The 15,072-nt window shown below is 50.7% G+C and overlaps 1 protein-coding gene across 4 annotated transcripts in view; it reads right to left on the minus strand.

Annotated features, from left to right (window-relative positions):
- Positions 1–15,072, minus strand: part of ST3GAL1 (ST3 beta-galactoside alpha-2,3-sialyltransferase 1) — an 87,944-nt gene that overhangs the window by 39,250 nt on the left and 33,622 nt on the right. For 3 of the 4 annotated variants that reach the window (XM_033419753.2, XM_049700325.1, XM_049700327.1), the window contains exon 2: positions 3,556–3,610. The gene's annotated coding sequence lies outside the window, so the exon portion shown is untranslated. Of the gene's footprint in view, positions 1–3,555; positions 3,611–3,710; positions 3,731–15,072 lie in introns of those variants that run through there. The other variant, XM_049700326.1, reaches the window with a different exon arrangement.

Below are 15,072 nucleotides of genomic sequence, written 5' to 3' on the forward strand. Positions count from 1 at the left end.
GGAAGCAGGGAGGGTTGAGCCTCACGGTACATGAGCTTTTTGCCCCTTTCTCATGGGAAACTTTCAAGGAACTCATGGTAACCAGGCAGAACTGCTTTCTGATTATTATTTTTCCAGTTGAATGAGATTAAGTTCACAGAAGACTTAATAAGTCCTTTTGGGCCCTGAGGAAAGGTACATATTCCTTTGCTACCGGAAATGAGTTTCTGGCTCTGCAGACCCAGGTCTCAGATCAGGGAGAGGTGAGGACTATTTGAAGCCCTTTACATGAATGCCTGAGGCAGGACGGCCAAGGTCGTGTCCCCTTCATTGGGCCCCTCCCTGCCAAGAGCCCCATGTCAACAGAATCGAAGGGAAGCCGCCGAAACTCTCTGTCCCTGGGCCTGACTACTGCCTGCTGTGAGGCAAAGGCTCGTGGCATTTCAGGATCGCAGAGGCTCACGGGAAGCATCACACATTTCTGCTTTTTTTTTTTTTTTTTTCCAGGTGCAGAAACTAAGGCTCCGGGGTGGGGGGGGAGAGGATGTGACTTGTCCAAAGTTGTAAATGAGAACGTGGTGGCAGCAAGCTTCGAAGCTGGGGTCCCTCACCCCCAAAGTATGTCCCTTCTGGCCCACCTGGCCTATGAGCTTCTCCAGCAAGAGCTAGACTACATCAGCACCAACACAGATACAGAGCAGACGGAGCCCCAGATGGGACGGGCCCGCCCGAGATCACAGCCTGCTAACGGCCACACCCCCCTCCCCACCCCAGGCTCTGTGGGCTGGAGCCCCTTCTCCTGCGCTCAGCTTGAGGTCAGCAGTGCAGCTCCAACCTACTTTCTTGCTCTGTTTCTGTGATTTTGGAATACAGATTCCTGCCACAGATTCCTGCCCTGCTTGGAAGCATGGGCCTGAAATGGTACATTACAGTGCACGGAAAACCCACAGTCTTGGTATAAACACACATTTTGAGAATAAATGCAAAGCAAGAATGTGAAACCATTTCAAATGTCACCCAAGAGTGAACTGTGCAAAGAGGATGAAGAAATGAGACAAGCGGTTTCCTGTTAGAGATATACCTTCTCTCTGCCCCATTCAATTCTGTTTGATTTTTCTTGCTACACAACTGCTACTCCCTGCCACACCCCTAGACACTTGGAGGTGACAGATGGAGGGAACAACGGAGATGATTAGGAACTGTGTTGCTGGGGAGGCAAGCACATAGAGAATCAGAATCCAAGAGTGCAAAGGTACAATAAGCACATGCCCTGCCCCAGGGCCTTTGCACGTGCCCCTCCCTCTACCTAGAACATGTTCTCAAGGTGGAACCACAGGGCTTGCTCCTTCACTGCATTCATTCTTCTGCCCAGCTGCCCTCCTAGGAGAGGCCTTCCCTGATCACCCCAAGACAGTCTCGCTGTCACTATCCCTTTGCTCGGCTGCATTTTCCTTCATAGCTTAATCAGAAAAATGACACTCCATTGTATACTGAATTCCTTCTTTGTCTCCTCCCCACCAGGAGGGCAGGAACTTAACCTGTGTCCCTCACTGCTGTGTTGCCCCCTGCTGAGAACAGCGTTAGGGTCTCAACAAATATGTGTGGACTGACGGCAGAGTGAAAAGTGCTCCAAGCTCAGGGAGCAGAGGTTCATTCTGGTGTGCGCACAGTGAAAATGAGGGAACTTGGTCATTTCCGGGCCTCAGTGTTCTCATATGGTGAATGGGATGATTCCAATGACAACCTCAACCAGCCTGGCCCATGAACGGCCGGCCACAGTACCCTGCTCAGAGCTGGTGCCCTCCGAACTCTGGACCTTGTGTCTTGAGGTTTCCTCTCCTAGCTGAGCTCTGCTTGTCCCCGCCCGAGCAGATCAGCCATCCTCAGGGAGAGGAAGTCAGGGCCCAGCCTACAGATTTCCTTTGGCTTCTGCAAAAACAGCAAAACCAAAAATACTACAAAACCACACTGTGTATCTGTACAGGGCTCAGAGCCGTGGCCAGCAGGTGTGAGTCCTGCCTGCTGGGCTCCTCTGTGGCAGGAACAGAACGCAGAGCACACAGCTCATGAGCAGGCGCCTGGCCCCGCTGTGGGGTCCACGGGTCTGGTTCCCAAGATCCTGGAGCCTCCGTCTGACCTCCCTGGAACAGTAGGATGGCCTCTGTCGGCCACGGGAGGCTCATTCCTGAACCCACGTGTGCATCTGGCTCTGGGTTTGTCCTGACCAGGGTATGCATGGAGGATAGGGTGGTTTTTATCAAATGCCACCCCCTTCTCAGTCCTCTGCCCCCATGGCTCTTCCCTGTCAACAAGGAATCTGCATGAGCATCATCAAAGGCTCACCGATGCCCCAGCTGGGAAACCACGGCCAAGGGTCAGCCTTGGTCCATAACCCACTGTACAGATGGGCAAACTGAGGCCCCGTGAAGAGGAGGGCCTTGGCAAAGTCCACACAGTGTGATGTGGCAGAACCAGACCTAGAACCAGCTTTCCGGACTCCTGGACAAGGACAATGGCCGTTAGACTGTGGTTTTCATATCTTCTTTAAACTGAATCTCACCCAGGCAACAAGTAGCTACTAAAACTCAGCTTTTCCGGTTGATCCAAGGGTGGGGACTCCTGGCCCAGCGGCTGGGCCGCCTCACCACCCCTAAGGGGGTTTTAAAACCAAAGCCCTTCACAGACCACACCCACTGTCCACTCTAGTAGCCTGTGAATGACACACTCACTTCCACCCCGACTCCAGGGTTTTCTTTGAGGACTTTGGAGACCAAATCAGGTAGTTTATTTGTGGTCATGTTACTAAATGGGGCTTGTTCATTCTCAAAGGTTTTTCAAAACTGAGTTCTAGGAAATCTTCTGAAAAGGAAGACAGAAGGTTTCAAGGATGAGAAAGAGGAGATGGAAGAAAGGGGATGTGAGAAGCAGCAGGACGAGGAGAAAGTGGATATGGTCAGAGCCACAGTGAGGATGCAGGACAGAGGCTGGTGGAGAGCATTAGCACCCAGTGGGTGCCTATCTGCATGTGGGGTGGAGGTGCTGGGGGCCTCCAGGCTGGACCCACCTCCACGCCTGCCCTGCCTTCCTTCCCACCACCAAGTCAAGGGTCCTGCTTTTGGAATCACAAAGAAAGACCCATTCATCTCCAAAATAGTCTATAGATACAGTCTGTGCATAGAGTATCTGCCCTTTATAACGGGGTTATAACGCATTTCTTATTTGCACGTGTTGGCTACTTGCTGATGCATCTGAATGTGGCAAAAAGGGGAAACGCTTAGTTAACCAAGACTCTTCTATGATTAGACACACATCCCTATCCCTGAACATTGCACGACCGCGTGAGATTAGAAAGGACTGCCTTCTAATCACCCTGTAGGTACGGAGAGCCTACTGTGCTCTGGATGCTGTAGAAGGCATCGGAAGAAATATGACAATAACCAAGTCACAGGCCTCCCACGCCTGGGTGGAGGAGGACGGTCATTTCAGCATGGTTTAAGGCACAGAAAACAAGGCGATTAAGAGTACAGATTCTGGCATCAAAGAGAGCTGGGTTCAAATCCCAGCTCTGCAACTTACCGGCTGTGTGACCTCTGGGGAGTTCCTTAACCTCTCTGAGCCTCAGTTTCTGCATCTGAAAAATAGAAGAAAATACTCAGTCTTAAGGAGAGGGAGTGAAGATCTAACGAGAGCGCCTGCCTTCTACTCAGCTCAGACACAGAGTAAATATCGACTGCTGATGAGAAGAGGCATGCCGCGGTGTGGGGAGGGAACAGCGGTCACCTACAGAGCCCTGCGGGGAGTCAGGGGACCTGAATGTGCAGGCTTTCTGCTCCAAGCTGTAAATGAAATCTCTGTGCCGCCTGATCACCATGACCGCTTCCTGCTCTAGACAGAAGACGGAGGAGGGCGTATTCTGATTCTGAGACCGCTGTGTGCCCCACACTGAGCTAAGATTCTTCACATGTGGTTTAACCTCCCAGCCTCCGACAGGACAGAGGAGGAAACTGGGGCCCATCAGGTGGAGCCCAGTGGGGTCAGAGAGGGGCTGGAAACCTGTCTGTCGGGTCGAAGCCCTTCTCTGCCCAGAGGACAGAGGGCAGACGGGAGCAGGTGGCACCTGCAACTGAATTCGTGGCAAGTCCCAGATCACATGTGGGGTGGGAGGGGGTCTGACTCGGGAATATTCTAACTGGCAGCCAACAGCTGCACGTTTTGCATTTGCGAAGGGAGAGAGAACTTGAATCTGAGAATTAGGAGGTGTCATTGCTATTTTAGCACTTTTCCCTAAACGTGGAGTAGGGGAAGGGCCCTCCGTAAACAACAAGGACAACATGCTATGGTATTATTATTATTAATAAGCCTGCGGGCTTGCAGCTGCTTCAGCCACATGCTGTCTTAGCTCTTGTCCCCTGCGAGGTGTGCAAAATGCTCCTGCCCCTGGGGATGGCGATGAAAACCTCTGAATGGTCAAGACCTCCGGGTCCTCTTTCTCTCCCCCTCATCTGAGCACACCCGCGACCGTGGACCTGAGCTGGCTGACCTCTGCCCGTCAATAATGGATGACCTGTGGACATTAGTATCACATAGCACCCGCCCCGGCCAGCAGGAGGGAGCCGCTGCCCAGGATGTGCCCAACCTGCCTCTGACTCTCCTTGGAAACAACAGGAAAGGAGGATTTTTTTTGTTTTTTTATTGAAGTATATCTGATTTACAGTGTGTGTTAGTTTCAGGTGTACAGCACAGTGATTCAGTGATATATACATATTCTTTTTCAGCTTCTTTTCCCTTATAGATTATTACAAAATACTGAGTATAGTCCCCTGTGCTATATAGTAGGTCCTTGTTGGATATCTATTTTATATATATATTAGTGCATATATGTTAATCCCAAACTCCTAATTTATCCCTCCCCCCTTCCCTTTTGGTAACCATAAGTTTGCTTTCTAGGTCTGTGGGTCTATTTCTGTTTTGCAAATAAGTTCATTTGTATCTTTTTTTTCTAGATTCCGCATGTAAGCGATATCATATGATATTTGTCTTTCTCTTTCTGACTTACTTCACTTAGTGTGATGATAATCTCTAAGTCCATCCATGTTGCTGCAAATGGCATTATTTTATCCTTTTTCATGGCTGAGTAATGCTCCACTGTGTGTGTGTGTGTGTGTGTGTGTGTGTGTGTGTGTGTGTATAAAAATAACATGTAAAAATAACATCTTTTTTATCCATTCACCTGTCGATGGACATTTAGGTTGCTTCCGTGTCTTGTATTGTCAATAGAGCTGCTATGAACTTTGGGGTGCATGTATCTTTTCAAATATTACAATTTTCTCTGGATATACATCCAGAAAGGAGGAATTTTTAAAAATCATCAAATAGTTTAATTAAAAGTAATTACTTTCCAGAAAAAGCAGCACGTATTGCTTGTACCCCTTCTCCCACCACATGCAGGGAGCTACGGGAGACACGGTCCATAATTAACATCAGGTGAGCCTCAAGGCCATACATGCAGTGGCAAGGGGCACGGGCTGTGAAGCCAGACTGCCAGCTCTGTCACTGCTGGCTGTGCCTCCTTCAGTGAGTCACTTACCCTCAGTTTCCTCATCTGTAAACTAGGAACATTGAGACTGCCTACCTCCTTGGGTTGCTGAGAAGATTAAGAAGGTCAATGTATATACAGTGACAAGGAGAAAGTGCTCTCTAAGGACCAAACTACCATCATCATCACCATGATGTCATCATCACCATATCATCATCATAATTATATCATCATCATCATGTCATCATCACCATCATCATCACCATCATCATCATCATCATCATCATCTCATATCATCATCATCATCATCTCATCATCATCATCACCATCACCATCATCATCATCACCATCATCATCATCGTCGTCTGCTCTTGGCCAGATGCTGCACATCACATGAGAAGTGTCACTGCTCCCATTTCCCAGATGAGGAAACTGAGCCTGAGATAAGACAGCACACACTGAATTATTCATCATGCCAATAATTAATTAGCAATGAGCTGGGAGGAGGCCCAGAACTTTCACATGGTACTCTCTTCTCCATGACACTGCTGGCCTGAGCACATCAGGCAGAGGGCTTGGAAAGGCAGGCTGTCCCCATGTCCTTTAACCTTTTCATCCCCAGGCAATAGCGCCATCTGCTAAATAAACATCCTCGGACACAGTCCTTCCTAAGCAAGGCCAGGAGTGGGCAAGGTAACATGAATGAGGAAAGAGAAATGAACACGGGGTTTTTGAGTGTCACCATGGAACCGCAAGAGGTCATTCCAAGCTCGTGGTTCTGTGTCAGAAACTTCCCCCGACCCAAAGCACTGAGAATAAGTTCTCCTGATGTCCATCCATGCCCAGCCCTGTCACATTATGGTGCTTTGCTGGCGGGGGGCAGTATCTGTGGGAGGGAGTTTAGAGAATTATGGCCACCTTGGAGTTTATGACAACATCGTCGTAAAAAAGGATCTCTCTGAGTCTACCCTGGCTCTGAACATTGCCTAACTACCTTGGTATAAGCACAAAGGCCACGAGAAATCTGCTGAGATTTTGCTGACAAACCCACTCTGTCTAATGTGAGGGATCCTGGTTGGCCTGAGACCATCACTTGTCCACACAGCAGGCTCCCAGCACAGCCAGGAGCACAGCCCAGGGCCTCCAAACCCTGGGTGGCTCCTGTCAGCTGCCTCAGGCTTCACGGTAGGATCCCCAAAATATATTTTCTGAGCACCTTGTGTGTGCCAGGAATTGGAACAGAGGCCAAGGATTTAAAGATAAATGGAATGAGAGATATCTACACAGGGGAATACCCCAAACGTGGGACAAACTACCACCAAGTACTCCCAGCAGCCTGGCACCTATTCAGTGCTCCCAAGCCAGACGCCCTAAGTGCCTGGCCCATCACATTCACAACAGCCCTACAGAATAAGGCACTGAGTGGTATCTCCCCACCAAATACATAGGCTAAAGCCCTAACCTCCAATGTGACTGAATTTGGAGACAGGGCCTTTAGAGAGGGAATTAAGGTTAAGTGAGGTCATAAAGGTGGGACCCTAAGCTGACAGGACGGGTGTCCTTATAAGACGTGCACACACAGAAGGAAGGCTGTGTGAGAACACCATGAGAAGGTGGCCAGAAAGAGAGGCCTCGCCAGAAACCAACCCTGGCAGCACCTTGATCTTGGACTCTGAGCCTCCAAAACTGCGCAAAAAAAATACATTTCTTTCCTCTAAGCCACCCGGTTTGTGATACTCTGTCACGGCGGCCCTTGGAGGCTAATCCAGGGCTATAACTGTCATCCCCATTTTGCAGATGAGGAAGTTGAGGCACAAGGAGGTGACGGACCATACTGAAGGCCACACAACTACTAAGAGGTAGAGTCAGACCCACGCATCTGGCTGCAGAGCCCAACGGTTGACGGCCAATTGTATTATGCAAACATCGTTCCCCTCTCTTTGCCCCCAACCCCTCACCGTGGGGGACTCTAACTCCCTGCTCCACCAACGCTGGGTTTGGCCATGTCCCTTGCTTTGGCCAATAGAGTGTGAGCAGACGTGCTCTGTGTGCCACCTCTAAGCAGAAGGTTTAAATTTGATTGTGTGGCTCGCTCCGTTCTGGCGTGAGCACAGCGTGTCCTAGACGGTGACCACCTTCAGCCCGGGCCTCTGACCGAGAGAACTCAAGGAACACGGCTGAGCCGCAGTCACCCTGCCGTTGAGCACAGTCTGCCTGTGATGTGAACAGGAAATAAGCATATGTTGTACGGCACTGAGATTCGGGGACTCTTTGTTAGGCAGCACCATACACGGTTCCTTTTGCAATTATCCAGACTCCTTCCAACAAACATTCCGTTCGGAAGGACTGAGTAGGTGGTCTGGAGACTTCCAACCTAGGCTCTGCCATTCACCAGCTTTGTGGCTTTGGATAAGCCACTTCACTTCTCCGAGCCTCTGTTTTCTCATCTGCATAATGGGCATAATAACAGCACCCCCCCCCCCACCCCGACCCGATCCTGGGGTTGTTGCAGGGACTCAGTGAGAGATGATAGAAAGTTCTCAGCACAGCGTCTGACATAGTAGGTGCTCGTACGGTTGGTAAGCGGGATGGTGGTGTGATGTATTAAGTCGGAAGGTGGACGGGACTGGATTCGAATCAAGTGGTCCTCTTTTCAGCACATCCTTACAGCAAGGCCTCCCTCCATGTCGATCGGGTGGAAGTCTGCATTCTACAGGAGGGGGCGGGGCCGGTCCCACTCAAGAAGGCAGCAGGAAGCAGGCTGCGCAAGGAACCGGGAGGCACTTGGTTCTCGCAAAGGCAAAGCTGGGCTCTCCCCAGCCCAGAGTCAAGAAAGCCTGGACAGGAAAGAAGGCTGGGAAAGCACTTTGAGGGTCTGGCTCCTCTTCTCCCCCCTCCAGTTCCACTTCACAGATGAGAAACTGAACCTGGGAAGGGGGAGTGTCTTCCCCAGGGTCACACAGCCACTTAGCTTCGGAACTTGGAATAGAACCTTGGTCTCCTGAGATGAGCGTCACTCCTCCGCCTCCTGCTCTTCTACGAGGAAACGTGGCTCATTCCTTCCGCTGGCTCGGAAGGCAAATGTCAAGTTTCTCTATCTCTGTGGGTGGATTTACCAAAACTCAACATAACTCAACAAGCTTTTCTCTGAGTCACTTCAAAACATCTCCCTTGTCTTTCAGGGAGAGTCGATCTCATTCACATGCTCCATGGATCCTGGAATGGGAAGTGGGGTGGTCAACTGTGAACTCAACGCAGGGCATAAAGGAGGAGTTGGTGGGCACTGGATCTGGTTTGGGGTCTTTGTTTGTTGGTCTGCTTTCCCCCAAGCCTTGCGATTGGCAGTAGGGGGAGAGTGGGTGCGGGAAGGTACAGAATCCGCTCTTCAGAGCTGCTGGTCCAGAGTACGTGAGACAGGATGCTGTACGTTAGAGAAGAGACAGGAAAGGTGAGCACAGGCTGTGCTAGACAGGGAGGGCTTCGGGGAAGAGGTGAGCCTGGCACTGGTTCTAGAAAGACGGGGAGAATAAGACAAGGTAGAGGAGAAAAAGAATTCCAGAGTCTTGTGGGGTAAAGTTTTGAAAGAGAGCAAGGAGGACAAACATCCCACTTTTGTGTTTTTGTTTTTCTTCACAGGGCCGGGGGCAGAGCTGATAATGAGTAATCGGTAGAATCCATGATCTGAACATTCAGGGAGCATCACTGGAGTGTGCCTCAGTTTATCCATCTGCAAAATGGGGAAACTGCAGCCAACTGTATAGGCTTCTGGAGGGTAGAGATGGATGAAACCCACGTGGGACATCCCAGAGGAGGCCCTGCAAGTGGTCTAGAGTTACACTGCCCAGCAGAGCAGTCACTGTTGAAAGGCAATTCTTCATGGGTCTTCTGCACGTCTATGTGTCTTTGGGGCAGAAGCAACGACAGCTTCTGTTCTGGACTATCTTTTCAAGGATGCAGAGGGAATGGAAGATAGAGGTAGTGTGTCTCTCTGGAGCAGAGCCCAGGTCTGCTTACCATCCAGTATCATAATAAAGACTATTTTTTATTAGTAATAAAGTTGGGTAGGTTTGCTTGCAGACCATTATAAAAGATCATGGATCTCATCTACAAAGCAAAGCCATGGGACTTGGGAAGCAAGTAAATGATACAAACTAAAGCTCAGACTGCCTTCTGTGTGTGCTATGAGTAATACAGTCCTTCGTGTCTGATCCAGGAAGCTCACGTCTTCTGCCAGCATCTCCCAACAGGCTGATTTGTTAGCTTACAAGTAGAATAACATCTCAAGATTTTCAGTTCTTCACAGCCACTGGCCACACGTGGCTATTTTTAATTAAAATGAAATAAAATGTAAAATACAGTTCTTCAGTTGCGACAACCATATTTCAAGCACTTAATAGCCTCGTATGGTTAGCAGGGACTGGACAGGACAGATGGGGGCCATTCCCATCACTGGGAAAGCTCTATGAAGAGCACTGATCTAAGACATAAGGGCACAGGGTATGGGGCCGGACCAGCTTGGGTTCAATCCTTGCTTCTGCAATTTCTGGCTCTGAGACTTTCAGCAAGTTATTTCAGCTGAGTTCCCTTTCCTTGTCTGTAAGGCAAGAAAAACAGGGCTGACCTAAGGGTTCTTATGAGGATTCCGCAAGACAGCACATACAAAGTGTGCAGTCCAGCCTGCTGAGGGGGGTCCCTAAACAGGAACTAATAATTTAGATATTGAGCAAATGCCACTTCCCCTTCACACTACAGTGGCAGGCGGTGGCAGGCAACACTGAGTGGTGCGAATGAACAGGAAGCAAGGTGACAAACACAGACAGGCCTAGGAAGTCAAGCCCAAAGGTTTAGCCTGAGGGCAAGTGGGAGCCTCAGAAGATTGTAGGCAGAGGGAGGCCTCGTCTCTGCCCACCCAAGCTCATGGAGGCAGTGTGGGAGGGGAAAGGTCACAGGCTGTGGTCTAGAAGACATGGCTGGGATTCTGCCACTGTCCCTCTCGAGCTGGGAGGCCCTGGGCAAGTACTTTATCTCAAGAGCCTTGGCTTTCACCTTGCAGATGCTGGCATTGTAAGCCCCACCTCGTGGGGTTGGTGGGAGAGGTAAATGAGATAACACACTTAAAGCTTCTAGAACAGATCCTGGCGCATAGCAGGCACACTAAGAAAGGAAAATCCATTACTTTCTTCTCTGGGCTGGCCGAGAGGACAGGCAGGAAACCTGAGTGGCCTGGAGGGGCAGAGGGTGGTAACCAGGAGCTGCTGGCCTTTCCTCGGGTAGCAGATTACTCGCAGTGACCCTCAGAGACACCTCACCTGGAAAGGCAGGTCGCAGGTTTGAATTCCCTCAGCTGGGGTCAGGCTACGTGGAAGGGGCCGCCAGGTCCCTGGAGAGTGGCCGCTCTTGGCGTCCAGTCCAGAGAGCCTCTTCTGAGCCGCTAACACCCCTCAGCTGTTGTGTCTCTTGCTGCTAGCAGCTGCCCCTTCCTCCAGAGGACTGCCCTGGCCAGACAGGAGCTGCCTCGCCCAAGAGGTGACCCCCTCTGGCCCCCGCCACCCTGGGCTGCCCCCAGACTATGACAAGGGAATCGGGGCTGCACGAAGCTGACCCCCTTTGCCTCCACATGGAACCAGCCCTGTGGTGGGTGCCCTGTAGGCTCCGGGGTCCCGTGGGGTCAGGCTGAGTGTTGACTCCAGCTGAGATACCTCCTTACCCAGCCTCTCTCCTCCCCCTGCCCTGTCCAGCCTCTCTCACCACCTTCTGGAAGCCACAGGCACCAAACCCCTGCCTCGGGCTCTGCAGGGAGGGAATTGGGCCCCCTGCATGAGGCTGGTCTGAGCAGTGACCGTCAGGAAGAGAAAGCCTCAAAGTGAAGCACTCGCTCTCAAGTTCAGAGAGCTTTTTCCAGAGTACGGAGGCTCCCCGACCACCGTCTGGTCCAGTCTCTTGGCTTTGTATCAAGCAGCAGAAGCCATCGGTCACTTAGCAAAGACTGACTGGGGCCCAGAATGTGCTGGGCTCTGTTCTGGGTGCTGGTGACACCACGGTGAACAAGGAAACAGCCTTCTCCTCTGGAAGGTTAGGCATCAAATCAAACAGAGCAGATCACGGGAAACACTTCAGCAGCAAAGTCGAGGGGGTGGCGTGACAGTGGATGACAAGGAAGGTGCCACTGGGGTAAACTCCAAGCTGAGCTCCTGAACGAGTCGGCCGTGCAAAGGCAGGGGCGAGGAGACCAGAGTTCAGGCAGAGGGGAGAGTCCGTGCAAGGTGGTACAGCAGAAACGAGCTATGCATATCCAGCCCAAAGGCCAGCGCGGTGCAAGCACACTGGCTAAGGGATAATTTTACAGGATGGGGTCAGAGAGGGAAGCAGGGCCTGATCATGCAGCCCCGGGAGGGCAGTGGCTTGTCACCCAGCAAATTAGCAAAGGCAAGAGACTCTTCACGACCCCCTTCCTAGTCTCCCCCTCTGGGTGAGCTCTGTCCTTGGAAACCAGCGGCACACCAGTCCCACTGGGGTTCCCCAGGCCGAGCCCGTCTTTCACGTCGAATATTTCAAAACCAGAGATTAAGACTCGTGAGTAAGCCAATTAGCGGCCTTTGGAACATCACCTCCACTTTCCAAAGTGTTTCTCTGGGCTTTCATGTGAAGGCGCCCAGCAGACACGAGACTGATAAATATTTCATCATCCTTCATTTCCTCTCACATCAAATGAAGGGGCGGCGGAAGGCGTGGGGAGGACCTGCTGGAGAGATGAGTCAGGGCAGAGCATGGATGGGCTTTTGGAGTGGGGGCAGCTGCATGTCCTTCCTGCTGCTCGCTTGCTGGGCAACCTGCAGCCAGTGCTGAAAGCATCCGGTGCTTCTGTGTCCTCCTCTGGAAAATAAGAGTGCTGAGAACCGTGACAGAGTGGACTGAAGGCGGCTCACGTGCTGGGCACACGCTGAGGACAGGTGACCGGTCTTCAGCACTGACAGTCACGTGACTGCACTCAGGTCCTCCTCTGCCCAGGGCGCCCACCCCAGCTGGGAGCAGCACGGGGACACGGGGAAATGTCCATCATGGGGAAAGGACAGGGCATGGAGTAGAAATCTGAGGACGCCTGTCTCCAGTGCATCCTTCCTGAGTCCTCACACCGCGTGATTCACGCAAATAACCGCTGACCTTTTCAAACAAGACTTTAAGGGATAAACGGAAGTGCTTGTTGCCACAGCAGATAGAGGGCAAAGAAAGGAAATCCTTGTCATTTCTCTCTTTAAGTCTCCAGCCTTATTATCCAACGCCTGAATTAAATCCCTCTGATATACTTGTACATTTTGGCAGTAAATACTCATCTCAGGGGTTTTAAAAGATCGACAAACACATTGTGAAAATTCTCATCAAGCCGAAGCTTGCTAAGGACGGAAAAGCAAGGTTATCTGGGCTTAGAACGTTCGTTAAGAGTGTATGGAGACGTAGATACGCATGAGATCTGCAGTCCCTGTGCAAGATTAACATATGGAATTGTTCTGGAGCGTCTAATAACACAGAAGCGTGACTGTCTTTAATGAGCACCTACTATCTGCCCAGCACTTTACAGACAACAGAACATTCACTAACTACTTGGATGTGCACTGTTTCAAACAGTTTATGTGGATAAAGCCATTCAATCTTCCGAACAGCCTAGTATTAGGTACCTTATTGTCACCCCATGTTTAGGCTAGCACAGAGAGGTGAAGTCACTCATGCAAAGGTCACACAGCAAGTAGATGGTAGAGTCGGTACCAGAATCCAGATTGCCGGGCTCCGGAGCTGACGCCAACAGTGACAAACTATCCTAAGGTATCTCCCCTCCTCTTAGCTGCAGACCTTGACAGTGACATATCATCATTTCCATTCTTAAGGGAAGTCCATCAAGTTGCAGAAGGAGAAGGGCTTTTCCCAGGTCACAGGCCAGATATGAGTCAACTCAGGGACAGTCCAGGTCCCAAGCCTCATTTCTGCAGTGTGTCCTGAGGCTAACCAAGTCAGGGGTGGGTGGGAAGTGAGCTGGGAGGAAAGGAAGACAAAGCCATTTGGCCTCTTCAAATTCAGAGAACCAAATGCATCTCCCTATTTGCCCTTTGCCAAACCAGTTTGGGTTTTCAAGTGAATAATTAAGATTCTTAACAGGAAATCTGTATCTTAGGCACAGCACTGGGTATGAGGACATCTTAAACAGGACCAGAAGAAAAGGCTGGAGGACTCTCCTTTCGCTTAGTATAAAAGTCGCACATGATTCTTTAAGATCAGGCTGACAACCCAGTCCATGGAAGGGTCCAGACTGTGGGGAAGGGACTGGTGGCTTCTGCGGAAGTAGGGGGTCCTCACTTGGGGTCCTATTGCCAAGGACTGGCTGGTGGACTGGACAGGTCTCTCAGGACATGACGGGCCCAGTAACCCCTGAGAACACAGTTTTCAAGGTCAGGGAGAAGCACAGAATGAGGACAGCACTGTCCCCACGTCAGCCACCCCTGCTCGGAGATCCCACCAGGCCCCCAGGCTCTGGCTTTGCCTCTGCCTGCATCAGTGCCCCGCCCACCTCTCCTGCTGGGGACCTAAGACTGACCAAGATGCAGGTCGATGCCAGCACGTCCAGGATGCCTCATCCAGAACCACCCGTTTATACCACTTTTGAGTACTTTTTTCTTCTTTTTTTTGTTTGTTTTTGCATTTTATCTTGGAATGGAGAAGGTCCATGCTTAGTGTAAAACTCCATATTTACATCAAGGAAAAGGCTGAACACACAAGAAATGTAAACTTCTCTAAGGCAAGGGTTGGTAAACTACAGCCTGCAGGCTGGCCACCTGCTTTTATAAATAAAGTTTTATTGGAACACCATTGTGAACATTCATTTCTGTATTGTCGATGGCTGCTTTTGTGCTCCAAGGGCAGAGAGTTGAGTAGTTGTAACAGAGACTGTATGGCTCTTAAAGCCTAAAATGTTTACTACCTGTCCCTTTATATAAAAAGATGGCTTTTTTTTTTTTTGATCCCTGACCTATGGGACCAAATGCCTTGAACTAATTTTTTTTTTTTTAAAGGGGAAAGGACATAAAAGGCAAATCAGCACAAAAGGAAGGCAGGTGACCCATCAACTATCAAGAACATTTCAACTTCACTACTAACCGAAGTCATTCAAACAGCAAAGGGGCGCCATTTCTTACATATCAGAATCTCAAGGATGCCGACCCCTGACCCCTAGTTCCCTCTTTGCATGACCCCTCCTGCCCTGCACAGCACACTCCCAGGCAACCCACAGTTGACTCACTGTGGTTTCGGGCTCACACACACGCTCAGAGTGGACCAGCGCTGCCTGCACTAGCTCAGCATCACCCTGGGAGCACGATGCACAGAGTAGATGCGCCCTCCGAGCTGCGGGAGAGGAATGAAGGGGCAGCATCAGGAGGTATAAGAGCCACCTGGTCGCTTTCCTCCCTTCCGGCTGCTGCCCAGTCTCCTTCTGGTGAGTCCCTCTCCTCCGCGAGCCCTCCATGGGATGGTCAACACCACGACATGAGTACAGGGGTCCCTGGAGACTC

The sequence above is a fragment of the Orcinus orca genome, chromosome 17 (assembly GCF_937001465.1).
Source record: "Orcinus orca chromosome 17, mOrcOrc1.1, whole genome shotgun sequence".
In the NCBI taxonomy this organism is placed as follows: Eukaryota; Metazoa; Chordata; class Mammalia; order Artiodactyla; family Delphinidae; genus Orcinus; species Orcinus orca.